The sequence below is a fragment of the Silurus meridionalis genome, chromosome 9 (assembly GCF_014805685.1).
Source record: "Silurus meridionalis isolate SWU-2019-XX chromosome 9, ASM1480568v1, whole genome shotgun sequence".
Taxonomy (NCBI): domain Eukaryota; kingdom Metazoa; phylum Chordata; class Actinopteri; order Siluriformes; family Siluridae; genus Silurus; species Silurus meridionalis.
The window spans coordinates 25,133,398-25,155,597 of record NC_060892.1 but is presented as its reverse complement, the minus strand read 5'-3'; the positions used below and the strand labels follow the sequence as shown (position 1 = coordinate 25,155,597).

The 22,200-nt window shown below is 38.2% G+C and overlaps 1 long non-coding RNA gene across 1 annotated transcript; it reads right to left on the bottom strand.

Moving 5' to 3' along the window:
• Window positions 1–954: 954 nt before the first annotated feature.
• LOC124391085 lies at window positions 955–8,041 on the bottom strand. Its single transcript, XR_006926901.1, has 3 exons — window positions 7,806–8,041; window positions 2,251–2,387; window positions 955–1,184 (listed from the first exon to the last, which is right to left on the bottom strand). It is a non-coding gene; the product is annotated as an uncharacterized LOC124391085 (long non-coding RNA).
• Between the last annotated feature and the right edge of the window lie 14,159 nt (window positions 8,042–22,200).

Sequence of the window (22,200 nt, the reverse complement as noted above, 5' to 3'; positions counted from 1 at the left end):
TTTATTAAGGCTCTGGGTTACCGATTGGAAGATCGGAGGTTTGAGCCCCAGCACTGCCAAGCTGCCACTCTTGAGCCCATAAACAAGGCCCTTAACCCTATCTGCTCCATGGCTTACCCTGCACTCTGACCTGGATTCCTAATATGTGAAAACATGGAAGTGGTAGCTAAGTGGTTAAGGCTCTGGGTTACTGATCAGAAGGTGTAAGGTTCAAGCCCGAATATTGCCAAGCTGCCACTTTTAGGCCCTTGAGCAAGGCTAGTGAGTCGGAGGTTAAAGCTCCCCCCGTATCACCAAGTCGCCATTGTTGGTCCCTTAAGCAAGGCCCTTAACTTTATATGCTCCATGTGTGTGAAAACCATGGGGAATTGGTAGATTAGTGGTTAAGGTTCTGGATTACTGAGCAGGAGGTTGGAGGTTCAAGTCCCAGTATTGTCAAGCTGCCACTTTTGGGCCCTTAATCAAAGCCCTTACAAGAAAGAATGTCACTATGCTAAAAAAAAGAAAAAAGCACCATTATTGACTTGAAACACCCTGTATGGTGGAAGCCATGCCCTGTTTTGTAAGATGAGAAGACTTGATTCCCAATATATATTTTTTCCAAGTAAAAAACAAATATCTAGATCAGCTTGTTAGAATCTCAGGGGCATGCTGTAACCATGCTCCATTTAGCCTCATCTACATATTTTGCATTTTTATAAGCGCTCTTTCATGCTTTTGTGATTCTTCCAGATGCCCAAAGGGTGTTATTTTTTTCTTTTTTTTCTTTCATACTCCAGAAAATCGTAAAAGGAACTGAAGATAAAATACTTCTAAAGCTCTTTCATTCATTTCAAGCCAATTTTAGACTAAATGCAACACTGGCATCTATAGCACCCCGGCCTTATAGGAGCAGATAAGCTTCGCATTTCCTGTGACCAAACGCATTCAACAAAGGACCATCAGTGGGTTGGATATGCCTGTATTAATGCCACAGAAGACCAGAAATTTGAGCCATGCCCCCAGGAGGCCGCTGAAATGGGGTGATGGGAGACCTGACAATTGTGTTTTGCAGGATTGTGCCACTCACGGGTTGTTGTTGCTTTTTCTTTCTTTCATTCGCTCTCTCCTCTCTCTCTCTCTCTCTCTGTCTCTCTGTATGCAGTCCAGCTGTTGTTCTTCCGTGGTAATTGAATGTCTGATAGCTGTCAATGTAACGAAAGCAGAAAGCAGAAAAGGTTTGTCAGCCCCAGAGAGCTGTTTCCATGCTTGTGTGTATGTGTGTAAGATTTTAGAGCAAGTCTGCAGAGCCCCAATCACACAAAACCAATGTATGTTTCTATCTGTCTGTCAATATAACTGTCAAACTAAAATCTTGCACACATTCATACACACATAATAGAGATGTGCATCTCCATATCTGAGGCTGTTGCGATTCGCATCTCGGTGCATTGCTAACGATACGATACATTAAAGATACACATGAAGCAGCTGCAATGCGATCAGATTCACCCCTATTACAGCACAGTGTGATCTGTTTTACCCCATTACAGTGCGAACGGATTCACCCATTGCAGTGCAGTGCGATCCGATTCACCCCTTTTACAGTGCAGGGCGATCCGATTCACCCATTACAGTGCAGTGTGAACCAATTCACCCCGATACAGTGTGATCGGATTCAGCCCTTTTACAGTGCAGTGCGATCTGTTTCACCCCATTACAGTGCGATCGGATTCCCCCCTTTTACAGCGCAGTGCGATCAGATTCACCCCTATTACAGTGCGATCCGATTCACCCCTATTACAGTGCAGTGCGATCCGATTCACCCCTATTATAGTGCAATCTGATTTACCCCTATTACAGTGCGATTGGATTCCCCCCTTTTACAGTGCGATCTAACGCAACCCTATTACAGTGCGATCCGATTCCCCCCTATTGCAGTGCAGTGCGATCTGATTTACCCCATTACAATGCGATCGGATTCCCCCCTTTTACAGTGCGATCCGATTCACCCCTATTACAGTGCAGTGCGATCTGATTCCCCCTATTACAGTGCAATCTGATTCACCCCTTTTACAGTGCAGTGTAAACCTATCGTGATACGCACGCCAACTTGTATCCGATGCGCACTTTTCCCATGAACACATTTTGTAGCTGATCTATTCTATTATGCTACAGTAGTTCTCCTTCTAATTGATTTATATTTCTAAGCCAAATCCATAACATTCATCATGATTGCTGCATCGCCTTAATGGATTGATGAGCTCGTACCCTTTCGCTGTACTTTAGGATTTGTTTTTGTTATTTTGCCAGCTGGTCAAATCAGCCCTCTGTAAGCAAGAGATCGATGTCGGTTTTTGTCCTTGGAACGGATTCACGACCTCGCCAGCTACCCTGAAATGACAGTTCTGAAGAAGAAAAAAAAAAAGAGAGACCAAGGGTCAGCTAAATATACCAATAAAACACCATTGTTCTTGTTCTTGTGATTAATGCACATTACCAGAGAGTTGCATCAGATATTTGAAGGAGAACATTAGCATTGGGCCAACACAACTGTGTGTGTGTGTGTGTATGTGTGTGTAAAAGAAAGAGACAGACGATTGTCATAGATTACAAACGCAGGAAAAAAGTGCCATCTAATGCATTATGTGAATTCGGCAGCAAGTTAATCCTATTTAAAATGTAATAGGATCAAACTGTAATGGCAAATAGCTCAACATCTTAACTGCATAGGGGATAGGACTAATTTCCATTTCACACACACCCACACACATCCAACAAGACATCTGACGACACGGTTATTCATGCAGATTAGGTTTAAAAAAAAAGGCTATATTTATCATAAACCCCACAGTCTTGAGAAAACAATACTAGAGATAAGTTCATGGGTGATGTAATTGCAGATGACCTTTGCAGCATTTGATTTTTTCCCCCTCAAACCTTACACTCAGTAGGAGACAAATGGAAAAGAAAAGCACAAAGTAAAAAAAAAAAAAATCTTATTAAAAGCCCATTAAGACTATTCTGTTTCCAATGTTAACTTCGTGATAATCGTCATATAATGGTCAGACTAATTCATTAATGAAGTGTGGCAGAATGAATGTGTTCGAGCCCATTAGATTCGAGGGGTAAAGATGGCGAAGATGAGCCTTAATTATTTAAACACGTACCCCGAGTCTGAACTGGATATAAGTTATGAACGATTAGAGGAGCTAAATGACGGGTGACCATGTTTGGTGGAAAACATGGTGGATTTTAATGAATGTGCTTTTAATGAATGAAGGGAGGTGGTTAAGTATTGTTAAAGCAAGTTCAAATCCCAGCACGAACAAGGTGCCTCGGGTGGGCGCTTAAGCAAGGCCCTTGACCCTCAACTGCCCTGGATAAGTGCGTCTGCCAAATGCAAACTCAAACACAAGCACTGTCCAGTAATTATATATTTTAATCTGATCATTATTATACACAAAACTTGCATGTAAGGCATTTCCTCAAACCTTCTTACAATCATCATACTTATACAACCGAGCACTAAAAGGCCTTGCTCAAGGACCCAGCAGTGGCATGTTGGTGGTGCCGAGATTTATACAACCGTCTGATCAGAAGTCCAACGTCTTGCATCATTCCTAACTACTTCTAACAACTTCTCTCAGCCGTTCAACGGTTAATCTTCAACCACAGCCTCGTAAGGGCTTGGCTGATAATGTGCACCACCTATTGCGCCACTTTCAGCTTCATGCAATCCAACATCCAAGTTGGGCAGGAATCCTAGATTAAACTGCAAGGTCACAAAAGAGACCTTTATTAGTAGCCAAAAGGTGATTTTTCAGATACAGTTTGGTGATTTGCATCGGCTCACAACAGGAGGTTGAAGACACCCCACTATGAGGGTGAGATACTGTTCTGGATTCTTGGGTAAATCTGCCAGACTGAGGCCCACTTTCCTCTTTGAGGAAGACTGGGATCATTTTAAAATACCATTTAGAGTGATGTGTGACATGGCAGACACCTTTATTTAAAGCGACTTCCAAGGGCTCAAGGGTCCAGCGGTGGCAGCTTGGTAGTGCTGGGATTTGAATTTGTAACCTCAAGATATAAAGTCCTGCATCTTAACCACTAAGCTACCACTTCTCATATATACTGAAGATGGAAACTTGAGAATAGTATTTTGAGAACCAGTCAGTGCTCCAAAGCCAAGTGTATGAGGTGCACCCAATTGGCAGAACACTTACTAGTATCTCTCAGAAAGAATCGACCTAAAACGACTAACTTCCTTAAAACCAGAGCTACTAAACAAGAGAATTCATCTCAATTTAAGAATCATCATGTATATTAAATTAGACAAAGCATTTAAACTAAAAACCAGATTACATTGAATGAAAATTGAGCCACAGAATAAACTTAGTAAAAAGACATAAGAACTTTGTATAATGGAGAAAGTTCCCAAAAAAATAATCATACTGGATAAAGTTCGGAAAAAGAGACTTGATTTAATAATGTAGACTTATAATTAGTTATTAGGTTGTAAATCAATGTGTTGTGTCGGCATAAAACTAGCATTCGGAAAAAATAATACTAAAGTGTTGTGTGACTATTGAGTTTTATTTTATTTTGTATTTTTTTTTACTGGGCAACCTTAAAAAAAAGGCATTACAGCTGTCATACACATCGAATATATATATATATATATATATATATATATATATATATATATATATATATATATATATATAAAGAAAGAAAGAAAGAAAAAAAATATATATATTTTTTTCTTTCTTTTTTTTTCATTTATTCATTTTTTTTGTATAAAATAAACCTCAAAACAATAAGTCGAATCAGAATGAAATTTTTATGGCTAGACATTTGTAGAAGAGTTTCTGCAGTGGATACACTACTATCAACATAACGTTGAAATTTTGATGTAGTAGACATTAATAATATTTTAGGGGAGTGGTAGCTTAGTGGTTAAGGTGCTGGGATTCTGATCGGGAAGGTTGGGGGTTTAAGCCTTGTTATCGACAAGCTGCAACGCTTGGGCCCTCGAGCAAGTCCCTTAACCCACTGTGCTCCAGGGACGCTGTTTCATGGCTGATCCTGTGCTCCAAACCCCAGCTTCTGAACAAGCTGAGATATGCGAAGAAAAGATTTTCACTGCACTGTCATGTATATGTGACAAATACAGTCTGTCATTTACTGTTGTTTGGCAACTGGTTAAAAAAAAACACATTGAGAGCGATATAAATTTTCGGTTAATGGGGGAACTATGTAACACAGTGAACCTATGGGTAGCAGAAAGGGTTAAGGAGTTACTACTACTGTACAGACTGCTCTAGTTTATTGTTCTAGCATTAAGTATATGTATTATAAAGTGGTGTAGTAAGGGCAGCTAAGGGTTAACGGTTGGGGAGTATGGGTAACTACTATTTTCTAAATAACAGCTAATCTGTGAATTCAAATATTCATACAAATTGCAGTAAATGTGCCCAACATACAAAAGAAAAAGGTGTCTTTTCGTTTTTATTGCAAAACACACACTAAAAGGAATGTATTTGCTAGGCACACCAAAAGAAAAAAAAATTCTGTTCTTTGGTCTAAACATTAACCCTGTTGATGTTGTGTTCTGATTGCACCAAGTCCCTGAGCAGCAGACCCATTTTCTGAAATTGCTGAGGTTGAAGTTAAATGGAAACTCAACTGCTAGGTCATTGGCCACTTGGGAAAATCTCCAGACACAGCTATATGCATGGCATCCTCGTGCACTTCAAATGAAATTGAACAAACGGACCCCTCTGTATAAAAAAATAAATAAAATCCTCATCATTGTAACAACTGACAGTAGAATCCCACTATAATCCAAAACAAGATCGTTTTTGAGTTCGGTTCCTCTCAAGGTTCCTTTCTTGCGTTGTTTTAAATCGATGTCCAACATCCGGTGTTACATGGCAACGTGTTTTGTTAAAAGTGCTTAAAAAAACGTAAATAGAAATGACGTGTAGACCTGGGTCATGAAGTCTTAGCACTTGCAATTTTGCCTGAGACGGTTCTTCTGCGAAAGTTTCCTAGAAACCAGTCGAGATTTATGGCATTGTATGAAACGACGAGTGCATCTAATGGGGCTCCAGTTATGTGCATGAATGACGTGTATTCGAGTTCCAGCTCGTATTAGTGTCAGAGCAAACATACACATTTATTTAGGAGGAATATTTTTTTTTCAGGGCTACCTAAAAGGATTAAATAAAAACGTCTTCCATTGCTGTGTTGTTGGCAGGCAGGACACAGAAATCTAGAAGCACTTAACTAAACGAACATTAATTCAAGACCAATTATTCTTCTTGCGTCTTTTTTGTACAGTACTTATAGTTATATTGTACATCACATTCAGGTCCAGACAGGTCCATTTGTATTAGCCTCACAAAACGGTGACATATTTTGCATTTTTTTGTGCCTCTGTCCAATAGATTTTAAATCAAGCAATCAAGATGTAATTGAAGTGTAGACGTCTAGCATTTATTCATGGGGATTAATAAAAATATTGAATTCACAATATTTTTTTTTCCACCATTCACACAGACTGAAAACTAATTGGAAAAGTGAAAAGTGCATTTTGTACACTGCCTGCTAAAAGTTTGGAAACACCTAGTTTTTGAGAGACATGTGCATGTTGCTTTTGTTTCTGTGCATCTTACTAGGTCATGCATTGGTATGAAGGTTTACTTTGACCCCTCAAATAGACTTTATTTGCATTGAAAAATAAAAAATAAAACTTTCAGCTGCAATACTTTGCTGTGCCTCTTGGAAAACTTGCCAAATGTGTTCTCTACTAGTTGGAGATTTCTTTCTGACCTTACGATCAAGTTCATCCCAGAGCAGTTCAATAAGATTTAAGTGCAGTGACTGGGACTGGGCTTGAGAGATAACACTTCAGACAACTGTTGGACTGGCTTTAAGGCCATTGTCTTGTCGTGTTGTTAAGTCGAATCCAGTCCAGATGGAATTGCATGGAATAAGTCTCCAACCTTTACCGCTCTGAAACAACTCCAAACCATTAAGCTTCCACCCCCATGTTTGACAGTGGAGGGTGAAGCAGAATCCAAACATCTTCAGTCATGTTCACCGTCTTACACAAGTTCTTCTGTTAGAGACAAAAATGTCCCATTTGCACTCCACAGAACTTTCTTCTTTCTTCCAGACATTGTATGTATGTTGGAGGTTTATTCACCTCTATTTCTAGAATTTCTTCAATAGCATTTGCTATACAGTCTAAATCAATGATTAACATGATAATTCTCACCATCCATATCACTTTTTTATAGTAAATAATCAATGTCCTAATAGGAGTCATGGCTTGTAGACTTTTTGCTCTCCTCACCAGACGGATGAACTTGTCCAGACGCTGAAACACTGCAGCAGAAAGAGGGCCAACGTCTTGTCAGGATGCTGTACTGTTAGCAGGGGCCAGATGCCACTGGCATCCTGAGTGTGTTTGCATGGCACTGCCTCTTAGTCCTTGCCGAGCGACACCATAAGGAGTGGGCCACAATAACACGGTTTGCCCTGTGGGATTTTTGGAAAGTGACAGCAGGCTACAGGGGCAGAAGGGTCATGGGGAACATCATCCAGACACTGCCATGCTGTCTGACTACACAACCCCTCTTCCACACACACAAAAAACACAGATCATGACCTGAATTACAACTCGCATAATGCTGGGTACATCCAGTGGAATCTTTTGAAAAAATAACAAATAAAACATGCACACAGGCTGTCAACAAGAGATCAACATTCTGGCAGAATAGTTACAGTTTACGGTGGAATATTAAAAGTATGACCTGAAACTCCTTGGGTCTGAGAGATCAGTAAGTAGTTGAGCCAAAGAAGTATACTCAGTGGGGCACTTTTGATATATCCATCGAACAGTTTTCTCAGCATGAAACAAACCCGATGGATTTTTTTGAACGTGTGGGAGTGGCAAAAGCCACAAGGTTTTTACTTCAAACTTCTCATAACCACATCTTCATGGGGCTCACTTCAAGCACACGGGCATCGCCAGCTGATCTTGAGCTTCGCCTTTAGGCCAAGTGATGGAATTACAAAATGAGATAACTTTTTTAAGGAATCTTAGATAAAACTGTGAGGTCACAGAGCCCTCGATTGTTAGCCAGAAGGACTGTTTGACAATCTTCACCGGCTCACAACATGAGATTTAGAACACCCCAATATAAGACGGAGATCCTACCATTGGCATTTGGTAGACGCTCTTATCCAAAGCAACTTATATTTATTTAATTCATGGGGGCCTTGCTCAGGGGGGCCCAGGAGTGGCAGATTGGTGTGGGCAAGATTTAAACATATGACCTTTGGTTTTCAAGTTCAATGCCTTAAAGACAAAGCTACCACCTCCCTGGTAAAGAATCGCATACAAGTGTTACCATAGTATCACCATTTATGATGTAAGCCTTAAATGAAATCTTCCATAGTCTTTCAGAAAGTGTTCTACTGTGTGGTGCAGGAAAATGGGAAATTTTGGAGTTAGTTGTTGGTGACCCTGGGGTGTCTGCAAATGTTTGAAACCAGCGTGACCTTGTTACTTCCCCCTTGCCATTAGTTCTAATAGAGCTGTTGAGCGGTGCGCAATGAGCATTGGTGTCATTACTAGAGTGGGGACGTCACGGTCGTGTGCCGTCTGTTTATGCGATTGCAACATGAGCGCGCCATTTAAAAAAATGGCTCCATACAGCGATTACGTTGTTGAACGGAGAATCACGGGCACCTCACAATTTCTCTTTGCTCAGCAAACGCTCATTGTGCACCACTAAACTGCTTCATTATAACTAACAACAAGGGCTTCGAAACGGGTTCGCACTGGTTCCTACCAATTTTTGACACCTCAAGTTCGCCAAATCCTGGTTCCAAAATTTCCCACTCTGTATCCTCAGAAAGTGCGGGAAACCCCCTCAAGCCTCAATCCTCGTCTATTGCTGAGGATAAAAAAGATTTTAGTAGCAGAACAATGACACAAAAAAAAAAGTAATCATCTTGAAACGAAAACCTCAATCCAGACATGCACTTGGTGTTTTTGCATTTTTAATGCTTACATTTGTTTCATCGAACAAATGCTTGCCCCTGTCCCTGGTGCTGAATGAATATACAATAAGTACATTACAGACTATGAGTACAAATCGGCTCCAGTCAAAGCTAAATTCCCTGTGTATACATTTCTACTTGAGTAAAAATGCTCGCTTTTTGAACAGGCTGAGAGTAAAAGTAGATTTCTCAGAACTACAATATATGAACCAACGTTTGTAGACACCTGAGTATAAGTTATAATAACCTTCACTCCTCTGGGAAAATGTTCTACCTGATTTTGGAGTGTGCTTGTGGAAATGTGTCGAGATTCATTCAGCTACAAGGGTGTCAGTAAAGTCAGGTAGTGATGTAGGTGAGAAGGCCTGGAGTGTGTTTCCTTTCATCCCAAAGGTGTTCATTAGGGGTGAGATCAGAGCTCTAAAGCAGGAGATCTTCCATTCTTTATGAAGCTGGTTTTGTGTTTAATTCATTCTGTACAATTATGGGCCTTTAGCTTTGAGTGGTTTCACAAGAAAAGTTAGTTGTCCCAGTTCTTACTCCCATATAGTGTATATGTGAATGATAAATGGAGTTCAGTGTTCTATTCTTCTGCACAGTGAACTTTTGTAAGACCTTTATTTCAAACACATTCACCAGAACCATGGCAGCTCCACCCAGTTCTTTCAGAAGCAGTCACAACATTAGAACAAGTCTAGACTGATTCTACAAAGCAGCTGGCAAAACAAGCCTAGGAGTCAAAATGTACAAGGAAAGATACAAAACCAAAACAGAGACAATAACAAAAAACCAAAAAGAAACCAAACCTGAGCATGAAGATGAGGAAAATCCAACGAACAAACGAGGTACAAAGCATGTTCATCAAGTGTCAGTGTGGAGCAGGTGCAGAGATCATGTGACCTATCATGGAAGAGGTGATGGGAAATGTAGTCTTTCAGCATAATCGTCCGTCTGTCTGTCTGTCCGTCCGTCCTGTCCAGTCCAGTCCAGTCCAGTCCAGTCTGTCGTTCCTGTTGATGACATTTGATTTTCTCCTTCATCTTCTTCCCTGTCAATCAATTGTGCCGATGTAGATGTCTTGGGAAAGTCTAATGTGTGATTGGTATCAGAATTTTGATTAAGTCTGATAAGGGCTATAATAAGAGGTTCTGTTTATCTTTAATGGCTAAACAAAGTCACAAAACACACACGCACAAGTGCATGCTTATATGTGTGTTAGTGCATGCTTGAAAATAGAACCTGGCAATCAATTACCTTTGTAATTTGTATGCAAATTAAGCAGGTTATTATTTTTTGTTAATATTAAAATATTTCCATGTCGGATGTAATTAATCTTGTAACCCCCATCCCCCGCCCCGCTCCTTCCAGGCCTGACCATGTCTCCAGCCACTCCACCACCCAAACCCCCCCCATGAACACCACCAATCAGAGATCACATTCTGTACATGGCACAAGAAGCTAGCATGCAAATAGAACACAATCAATCACAGGTGGCTCGCTCCATTCTATTTCCCTACAATTATTTGCTTCTGTTTGATTAGGAGAAAATCGCTTCCGGGCAGCGAGTCCAAAGTGTTCGTTTAAGATTCTCTCCGAAAATTGCTGCCTTTCTTCCCACTAATACGACGTTCCAATGTTCTCGCAGATGTTGCCAGTAGGCGTCTTTTTTTTTTCCATCTTTTTTTTTTTTGCCCAAATACTAAACACTGCAGTCTACCAGCTTAAGACATCTGCTTGTTGACACTACATTTTGCGAGGGAAAAAACATGACATTATCATTTGGATCGTCTCAGTTGTCGCAATTTATTCTCGTTTCATCAGAGCTAATCAAGCGTGATCTTTCCGAGCCCATTCAATTGAACAGCAGGTTTTCATCCCAGTGGTATACATGGGAACTAATTCCTGCCATGTCAGGCTTTGTTTACTTCGCAGACATGTGGAACGTTTCTCTAATCTCTCTCTGGCATGCACTTATTAAAAAAATTTAATCAAATCATTATAGCTGTATGTTTGTTCTAGTTAAAACTCTTGCAGTCTAAAAATAACAATATATAAAAAAAGTTTATTCTAGTAGTTTTTTAACCACTTTATTAAGAAAAATTATCTAAAAAAATCAGTAATATTATTATTTATATATCATTAAATATGTATTTATTTATAAACAAATAAAAAACAGATTAATCAAATAATTTTTTGAATATTAGAATAAATTCATACTGCTCAAGAATGATTTATTATTATTAATTTGTATATAATTAAATACGATACAAAACTACAAATGAATTAAATCAAATAATTATAAATAAATTATACAAAAATATATAAACAAATATTTATTTTTTAACAAATATATAACAAATTGTTCCATTTATTAGGAATTATATTAATTCATTGTTGAATAAATAATATTGATTATGACAAATTATTTACAATAGTTAAATAATTATGCATAATAATAAATAACAACAAACACAATTGATAATAACATCAATAATAATAAACACAAATTAGAAATAAAAAAAATAATTTAGTATTATAGCTAATCCTAATATTTATTTTAATATTTTATTCCAACATTTATTCGAAACATTTATTCCAAGAAATATTCAAATTAATTCGAATATTTACTTAATCAGGCTTAATCCGGAATAATCAACAAATTCATTACATAATAATAATAATAATAATAATAATAATAATAATAATAATAATAATATAAAAAATGATGAAGAATCAATTAATCAATCCAAATAATTAATTCAATAAATTGTCAATTAAATTGTAGTGAATTGTGAACCAAATTAGTATTCTAGTCAATATTTCTATATATTATTCTATACAATTATTTATATAATGAAGCTTAACACTGAATAATGATTTAAAAATAATAATAATAATAATAATAATAAATTAATAATTAATTTTATTTATTAATAATAATAATAATAATAATAATAATAATAATAATAATAATAATAATAATAATAATAAATAGTGGATCAGGTGGAGAAGCTTTTTCTATTACCTTTATGCATGAGATATTTATTTGACATTAGAAAATGGAAATGGTGTATTTTCAGGAGAAAATGGAAATGGAATATTTTTGGAAAAACTGCTTATTTCTGTATTTATTAATCTTTGCAAAATAAGCTGGTCAAAAATAATGAAACATGCCGCCATTAGACGAATTTGACCTGCTGTCATTACACGCCCTGCATTATTAAAATAACAACATACTTTATTGTGTTTGTATTGTGATTATGAACCCACCCTGTGCTGCTCAGAGTTTGGCTGTAATTCCCTTGTTTACAAATCGGTGCTTTGAGTTTAAAAGAACGATATTCTGAGCACTGTGCTGCCACGCTTCACTTATTTAATGCATATATTATGAAAGACATCATGGACTAAAAGCTGTTGCGTTAGTTGGCTGCGTACTGTCTAGTGCTGTTGGGAAACGAACAAGAACCATCTGATTCGGCCAACGAAAACATATGTTTTGTCGATTTCCTTCTATATTTAAATGTGGATTTTTAGTTTTAAAGGTACGAAACGTCGTCCATCTGTTGCCAACCCACTGCTTTTGGAGTTTAACTACTGCTGGGATTAGATGAGTGAATGCAGGTCAGGAATCAGTGCTGTGTTCAGAACTATAAATCATTTACACTTATCCAAAATTCAACTCAGATGCTGCATGCGAGGTTTAGTAGAAACGCCTCGAGCTGGATTTGTCAGTAATGCAAATAGACTTGCACATGGAAAGGATGATCTGATGTGCATGCTCCAGTTTCTTTTTTGTTTTTTTTTGTTTAATTATAAGTGAGATTCAGTTGCATCATGAACAAGAACGATCATATGTCTCATTTCATTCAGTAGCAGTAGTACAATAAAATGAAAAATAAATCACCATCGATGCATAATGAACTCTTAGTGGAAAACTTCATGACACTAATTACTTGTGAAGGTGTTCAGGCGGACATGGTGTCGAAATACAGAAAAATCTAAATGACTTTATACCCTTACTTCTATATATGTATCTGTCGAACATATAGTAGCTAACACAGTTCTTTAACAATTAAACTTTTGATTTATTATTAAAAGAATAATGTTTTTAAAATTACAGAATATGGAGCCACTCTGCAACGGGAACAAAAGAGGGGGAAGATTCATATCAGAGGGTCACAATCTTGAAACAAAGAGAGAGACAGCGAGATATATATATATATATATATATAGATATATATATATATATATATATATATAGATAGATAGATAGATAGATAGATAGATAGATAGATAGATAGATAGATAGATAGATAGATAGATAGATAGATAGATAGATAGATAGATAGATAGATAGATAGATAGATAGATAGGCAAACAAGCCGTAAGATATGCATGCATACAGACAGACAGACAGACAGACAGACAGGCAAGCAAGCCGAAAGATATGCATGCAGACAGACAGACAGACAAGCTGAAAGACATGTATGTAGACAGACAGACAGACAGACAGACAGAAAGACAGACAGACAGACAGACAGGCAAGCAAGCCGAAAGATATGCATGCAGACAGACAGACAGACAGACAGACAGACAGACAGACAGAGACAGGCCGAAAGACATGCATGTAGACAGACAGACAGAGACAGGCAAACAAGCCGAAAGACATGCATGCAGATAGACAGACAGACAAGCTGAAAGACATGCATGTAGACAGACAGACAGACAGACAGACAGACAGACAGACAGACAGACAGACAGATAGATAGATAGATAGTACTGTATAATATCATATAAAGTATATTGCACCTGTGAAATATGTAATTTTACAACTATCAGTTATGGTCATGTTTATGTTCATGTCATTGATACTTTGTAAACTTAATAAACGCCCAGTGACCAATCAGAATCAATGAGAACTAATTCATTATTGTTGTCGGTATAAAACTGACAACATATTCAATAAAACATCTTTTCAACTACTACCAATTTCCAAAATGGTCATAATTGAGAATCTGGTTGACCTGATATATACTTTAGTGAAACGAAATATCAATTGTATTTTATTGACTTTTGCGGGCTGCACTTTATTTTTAATGACCGCTTGTGCTTTAGCTCATTTCCTGCACTTGTTTCAGTCACAGTTTTTGTCTATGCAGCTCACACTCATTCTGCATTATGGTAAGTTGAGTTAAATTTTTATTGTTTATGTAATACCCCCCCACTTGAAACCACCACAGACCACAAAACCTCCCATGAAAAACCTTGAAAGTGTCCGAATTGGGGACTTTTTCCGTATTGAACCCAGTGTGGGTCAATTAGAGTATCCACAGTCCAAAGCGTAACAAGTACAAGATGACCACTGCTGCTCAAACCCTCAAAGTGTGTAGTAACAATGAGTAATGGCCAAACTGAAAATATCAGACAGAACATTCAGAGTATTAATTTAAAGTCTGACAATTTAATATCCGGTAAAGCAGAGACCAATAAAACCTCCAACCTCTGAAATGATTAGAACGTTTCCGGTGGCCCTCGTCAGCTGTAAAACGACACTCGAAAATCAAATCTCACCTTTAGGTCCTTAGAAAACATTGGGAGCTCTGCAGTTCCTTCAAATCTTCCAGTCAGGGTTTAGGTCTCATCACGGTACTGAAACAGCGCTGGTTAAAAAGTGGTAAATGACTTCATTAACTACCGCTAACCTTTGCCCAGGGTTGCGTTTATTTGCCTGCGATATTTCTCTTTTAAATGCCAGATCATTTATTAGACTTCCTTGAACCGGAAAGGGTGGTCACGATCCCCTTATTCGATTCCTGTTACACTTGCTGAATCCTGTTTGCATCCTTTCCACTCACACACTGCTCTCTGTGGCTGCTGTCTCCTGCCAGTCATGCTGTATATTAGACTTGTTTTTGTACCTAAAAGTAGGGCATGCTGACATTTGCTATTTCCTCGCTGGCATTTGATGTAGACGTGCATCATTTCCTTCAGTTCTGATTCCCTCTCAAATACTAGCATGGTTCCACAAAACACTAAACGGTATGGGTTTAACGAAAGGCGCATCGTTAAACGTATCGTTTAGGTACAGGGCTTTCGTTTAGATGCACCAAACGCAATGCATTTTACTTGCATTAAAATCCGAGTTCCCAAATACGTATTGCAAGTTTGTTTACTCTCCGCAGTGTCAGGTTTTTTTTTGTTTTGTTTTTATTAAACTTGAAAACATACACAACAATTCCATGGGTATATTAAAGAAACTAAAGTTAGCGCAGTGTCATCGTGGTTACTCACCCGGTACCTTAAATTCAATTTGTAGTGCTTTGTGAAATCCAGATTTCGTTCTGAGCATGTCGGAAATTGCTGCCACTTCCCACCAAATGTTTTTTCCTTACGGCTTCAAGAATTTCTCTCAAACATAAATAATTCTGATAATTCCACATATCGAGGGAGAATAAACAAAGGATGGAAGGAATGACGGTATTCGGTAAAGTATGCTAAAATAAGTAGAAAATATCTTTAGAAAATTTTATAGTAAAGGTAAAACTCATACATATACACATCTGTATTACCCGAATGGGGTCTAAATATTGCAAACAATTTAAATGAATTTTTCCAATGATTTTATTTCACCATTTGAATTTGTGCCAAGACTCAATTTCATCAATATAATAAAAATGAATTGAATACATTAGATTTATTCTATTTAGTTTTTTTAATATTCAATTTGGTATTTAATATTATTAAATATATTATGGTATATATATTATTTAACCAAACAGGTTTTTATGCAAAAATTGTTTTATAAATGTCCACTGTTGATGCTCATAGATGCTCAGGAAAAAAAAAAAAAAAACTGTCCTAATTATAAAAAAAACCAAAAACAAGCAATTTTCTGTTTTTAATTCTTCCCCCAAACCAAACAGAAATTAAACTGTGACTTAAAAACTGAAGTACCGAACCATGAATTTGATGTACCTCTACAAAATGGTCAAACAACATAGCGCAACATACTGGGCAATCTTCAGATCTGCTATAATACGATGTTCTGGTGAATCCTCAGGATTTTTGAGCCTTGACAAAAAACCCACTGGGTCAGCCATGTACTGAAACACTGGAGTAATAGGGTGCTGATATTCCATTGCTTTCCCGTGAGTTTAAATTTTAGGCTTGTCGCATACTCGTTCATATTTACCCATGAAAACATGATGTACACCCTTTAAAGCACTAGCACCCTCAAGCCTTAGCTTGATTTATGTTGATACTCCACTTCTGCTTGGAGCTTTTCTCATTTGCAATTCACCTTCTGCTGCAGTGGATGGCGCACCTACAATAGATACCCTAAGGATTTGAACGGAAAGCCCCCAGCTAAAAAAGCGAACATTGAATTTTTATGTATACGCTCGCGCACGAAATAATGTCAAACCCCGCTATCCTTAGACTATGCAGCCTTCTTGAGGACTCCCAGGGTGGGCCATGGCTCAGAGTGCTTTCGCATTCAGCACAGGCTCCTGGTTATTATCCTGGAAGTGGGGACAGGGAGGAAGAAAGAAGATGGAGGGAGAAGGCATTGATGAAATGACCAGGAACGCCTAATTAAAGCAGCCGAGCTCAAGTGCATTGATGTATTACATCAATTACGGCCCGGTTCGATAGGTCTGGCCCTGCAAGCACTGCCACAGACACTGAGGCTCCCAGCAAACACTCTGAATAAGTAATGGCGGTGTACAGACGTAGCCGAGACGCTCCGCGTTAGCGAAAGACACCACTGCGTCAAGCGCCGAGTAAGATTTATAAGTCTATATCCATCCTAGAATTTTCGAATGCACTGACAGAACGGGGAATTTCTCTCTTTCTCGCTGTCTTGCACTCTCTCTCTTTTTCTACTTTCTTTTTTCGGTAATTAGCACGTATTTATCGCCGCTTAATAATTATAGACAGTCATTCGGATTGTTCGCATATTCGTCGTTGTGATCATGAAGGTCGGTGTTTTGGCGAGGAAAACACGGTTCACGTCCGAGACGGATAATTATTTTTTATGCAAATGCTCCTATTAAGTAAAGGTTAATATTTTTTATGTTAGCAATGCAAACAAAAGCTTTTGTACGCTTGCTTTAGACTCAGATACGCCGTATAGAATGCTAAACAAAGCAATTAGCCTTGGTCGGCCCGATTCTCATCGAACGAGTCGTCCGTTCGGAGCAACAAAGACTTTTTGTGAGGCATTCCGATGATGAAACAAAACAGGAAGTGTGCAGGGAGAAAATATAGCGTTAAATAATACAAGTGCTAGGTAAGTAAGAAACGAGCATTGTAGCTCATGCGGGGGAATTTTTGAAATGTTGGCTTTTGTTTAAATCTCACGACACCTTTTTTTTTTTGGTTAATGGAGTTTAAATTTTTGTCCATGAATACATTTGGTCTTTCACACTTCCATTTACTGCATTTGGCAGACACCCCCTATCCAGAGCCACTTATATTTATCACATTCAAACAACTGAGCAGCTACTGCGTTAGGGGCCTTACTCAGGGACCCAAAACTATTACCTCCCTATTGCCTGTAAACTCATATGAATTGGTAAAGTTTTTTTTTTAGTTTAGTTTTGTTTAACGCCAACAGACGGGGAAGTGGAGGCTTAGTGGTTAAGGCAATAGACTTTGTATCCAAAAGGTCATGAGTTCAAATATCAGCCACTCAGACAACCACGCTGCCACTCCTGGGCCCCTGAGCAAGGCCCGTAACCCTGTAACTGCTCAGATATATGAAAAAATTGTAAGCCGCTCTGGATAAGAGTGCCTGCCAAATGTCATACATTTAGTCAAAGCCAATATTTTATTCACATTAGAACATAGAGAACTTAAGAAATGTTTGAACTGAAACATTTTATGCACAAAATGAGCTCATTTCAAATCCGATGCCTGCTCAAAAAAGTTGGCACAGCGGCAACAAAGAACTGAAAAAAATCCAGAGATTTTGAAAATATTCATATTACATCTAGTAGCTAATCAAGTTAACTGTAACAGAGAGGGAGAGTCTCTCAGAAGTAATGATGGGCAGATTCTATCCAATCTGTGAACGAGTGCGTAAAAAGATTGTGGAACACTTAAAAAAAAAAACCTTTGCAAATCCCATCATCTTCAGTACATATCTAATAAAATATGTGATTATACAGGATATTTACAGAATGACCTTTCTTTGCTTTTACTTGAACTAGGAGACCCAAACCAAAGTCAGCTCTTTGAAAATATGTTGGAAAATGTGGAAGATCTTGAGAGTCCTGCTATAGAGCTCTGACCTCCACCCCTTTGAGCAATCCTCAAGGGGTGGAGGTCAGCAATCCTCACCTCCATCAGTATCTAATTTTACTAGAGCCCTTGTGAATAAATGAGCACAAATCTCCATAAAATCTAGGGGAACATCTAAGAAGAAGTGAGGTGAACAGCAAATAGAGACAGGGAATTCCCATTCCATAAACTTCCCTTTGTTTCAACAATAAAACCCTCCACTTTTCAGGGAAGGCTTACATTTGGATATTGGAATGTGGCTGTGTAAATTTGTGTTCGTGCTTTGGTCAGTAGAAAGGTCCTCAGTTTATGTGTGCTCTGGAGTTGAAGTCAGAGCTCTTTACGTTCTTCCATAACAATCTTGGCAAACCCATGTCTTAACGGATCTTGCTTTGTGCAGTAGTTGCAATGGTTAAACTGAGAAGAACTACCTTTAATAATGGACCTCACATTTGTATGCGACCAGCCTGTGCTAATGCGTGCTGACTTGCTCTTTGGATTTGCTATTTGAGGAAATTATAAGATGCGTGCAGATCGTCAAACCGCGGGAACGACACCACTTTTGCACAGGGTTCGTTCACCTAATAAGTCCCCAGAGTGAGAACGTTGGGTAGTATGGAGCTCATTTAGACAGCCAGAGAGTGAAAGAGAAAGAAAAAAGAGAAAGAGAGGTATGTATTGCAGTAATGATTATAAATATAATAGAATTTGGGTGCTAAAAGTAATTAGGATAGCCCCTTTCTTTCCTCCAACGTTCCTAGTCAAACAAAGAACATCCATATCTTAAATATCCAGGATTTGTTTTTCTTTTTCATTGTTACCAATGGGATTTTTCTCTCTTCACGTGTTGAGAAGAAACACAACAGACAGGCAGTCGAAAACCTACAACCAGGAATTGACCTCCAGCCAAATTGCATTATTCCTTATCGTGTGTACACTTCCTGCTTTATAATTCAACACCAACATTTTTCACTTTCGTACACCAGGCATACAGAAAGGGTGTATTTCTCGCTATCTCAGTCGGCACATATGCCGGCCTGTGAGACCCTTTTCCACAGTCAAGTTTTGACACTTTTCCACTTTTGATACACTATATAGACAAAATTATGAGGAAACCTGACTTCTCCAGCCATATAAAGTTCTTCCCCAAACTGTAGCACAAAGTTGGAGGCCCACAATCATATCGCATTGAATGGCCGAGTGTGAACTTTTCCCTTCACGAAACTAGGAGGTTCTAGAACCTCTTCCAGCCTGACGATGCTCCTGTGCACCAAGCCAACTCCATATACCTTATATGGGTTTGAATACATGGACGATCTCCCATTATAGAGTTCTGACCTCAACACCATTGCACATCTTTGGAATGAATTGGAAAACTGCACCCCCCAGGCCTCCACATTTTACCTACATTAGTACCCTCGTAGCTGAATGAGCACAAATTTCCATTAGCACACTTCTTCCCAGAAGAATGGAGGTTATCAGAACAATTAGGATTAAATATGGAATGCGATACTCCAAAAGCACAATCCATACTAATGCAAAACTTTGGCAATATAGTCTATTATAATCTGTCTGTCTGTGGAATGGAATTTCCAAAAAAACGCCATTCGAACCTCAACAAACTTTGGTTCATGTAATGTACTTAATAAATAAACATTTATGTTATTATGTAAATGTATTTGGCCAAAAACATCCCTAGTGACCTCTGACAGCTTTTTTCCTTACTTTCTCCTACAATATACATTATGCATGTTCGATTTCGAAACCTACACACTTCGAAAAACATTTTGTCCACGCTTCCTGGGATGCTGAACTTTGCTCTAGACACGTTCCCCCCCACCAGAGGGGCTGTGTGAGGACACAGACTGTGTATTTGTTAGTCTACCGCAATAGGCAATCACCGAAGCAATTAGCATTCTGCTCTAAAATGCACTCGCAGTTTAAAAAGCTGAGTCCCTGGTAACATAGTGCTCCCAGAGAAGCTAAATCTGCCCCTGGAGACCTATCCGACCGGTCTAATCCTTGCCTCTAAATAAGCCCTGTGATGGAAGACAGTTATTGCATACAGTTTATGTGGACTGTAAAGCGGCAGGCTGCAAAAAAAAAAAGCCTCGAAAGCTCAAACTTATGGCATTGCTACGTACAAAATTGAAATCTAAAATTTTGGCTTTTTGATATTTTTTTTAAAAAAGGTTCAAAGCCATTGTACTGTATGAGAGTCCAAATCGATGGACTTTCTTTATTATTAAATCAGAACAGTTGTCCACTTGCAAAAAAAATAAATAACACCATGTAAACCAATCATTTGGTGAATAAAAGTTAGTATACACTGGATTGGGAAAAGTATCGGGTCACCTGGTCATAAGTACGGTATGTGATTTTTCGGCAATATATAGTGTAGATATAGTTTACTTCATTTTTAAAGAAGACAAAATCTTTATTAGGGATATCCATATTCAAAAGCATATGGATAGCCTATAGCTTTATTATAACTCCTAAAAATGCTAACAATTGTGTGTCCTGTTGTGTCCTGATGTGTTTAAGATGAACAGGAGACATTGATTTCCTAGAAAAAGTTTCGGTTTTGTATGTCAGTGGAATGTTACGATTACATGGACGTGTGTAGGAGGACAGACACGGATAGGAAAACGATGGGGTATGAATATCTACAGACAAAACTCTAGCATATATGGGGTCGGTTGTGTCGTCTTGCTGCATTATGGATTCCTTCTATGCTATATATATATAGAATTGAGCTATGAAGATATGGTTATCTTGTATTTACTTGTTTTTTTTTTTGACTGGACTCAAGCTATAAGTTAAAATGACAAGTAGACCTTTAACAGAAATCCATTCTTTTGTGCATAAACCTGGATAACCCCTTAGAAACAACCTGATAGTTCTTACATGCATTCAAACTAGCAGCTAAAGGGAAAAAAAGAGCAGAATATTACAAGCTTTTTCAGTCATTATTTATTCATTCATCGAGCAAAATGTTGTTCTAATTCAAAAATCTAGTATAAGAGCACTGTAAAGGCTAATATAAATGCGGCAAAGCTCATTTAAGAAGAAGCAGCTTTTCCCACAGGTCAGGCCAAAGAGCTTCATGCAAATATACACATTTTCGGATGCTTGATTTTGAAGATCTGCTGAAAATAAGGATGTCCGCCTTCCATTGCGCGTCACTGGTGGCGAGTGAGAAAGAGAGTAAAAGAAATGCCTTGGATTTTTGGCCAGTTGTGATAAACATTGCCCATAGGCAAACATCATTGTGTGCAAAAAAAACAACAAAAAAAAGATGCATATCCTTTGTTTCTGTAATATGATCTGGGTGAAGTGAGTGGTAAAAGTAAATCATGTTCAGATCGATAATAACGGTCTCCGCCGTGTGATTGAGGGGGTATTGTCAACACTTTTTTTTTTCAGTATTAGTAACACAGGATCTGCTCACTGCAGTTGTGTAATCTTCCATAACTGGAATATACTGTATATCACCCAGAAGTGGTGCTCAGTATGACGAATATAATATCATCTAAAGGCAATCCTTTGTTCGTCAGTCAGACTCGAGTGTTACTTTTGCGGCAACACGTCTGCGAATAAAAAGCGACGGAAATGAAACGGCACAAAATGTTAACGAAGTGCTAAAATACGGTACACTGTCAATTGTTTGGTTTATTTGGAGGTAGGACGTAGATGGTGTTTGGCTCAAGTGTGCAAGACAAATCAGACGTCTACAGCATGATTGATTTTCTTGCATTGTTTACTGTAAATGTCTAAGTGTCACACTCTTGCGTGATTTAGCTATATACGGCGCCTGTCAAAAGACTGGAGACTCTGGAAGAAAGTTCTGTGGAGTCC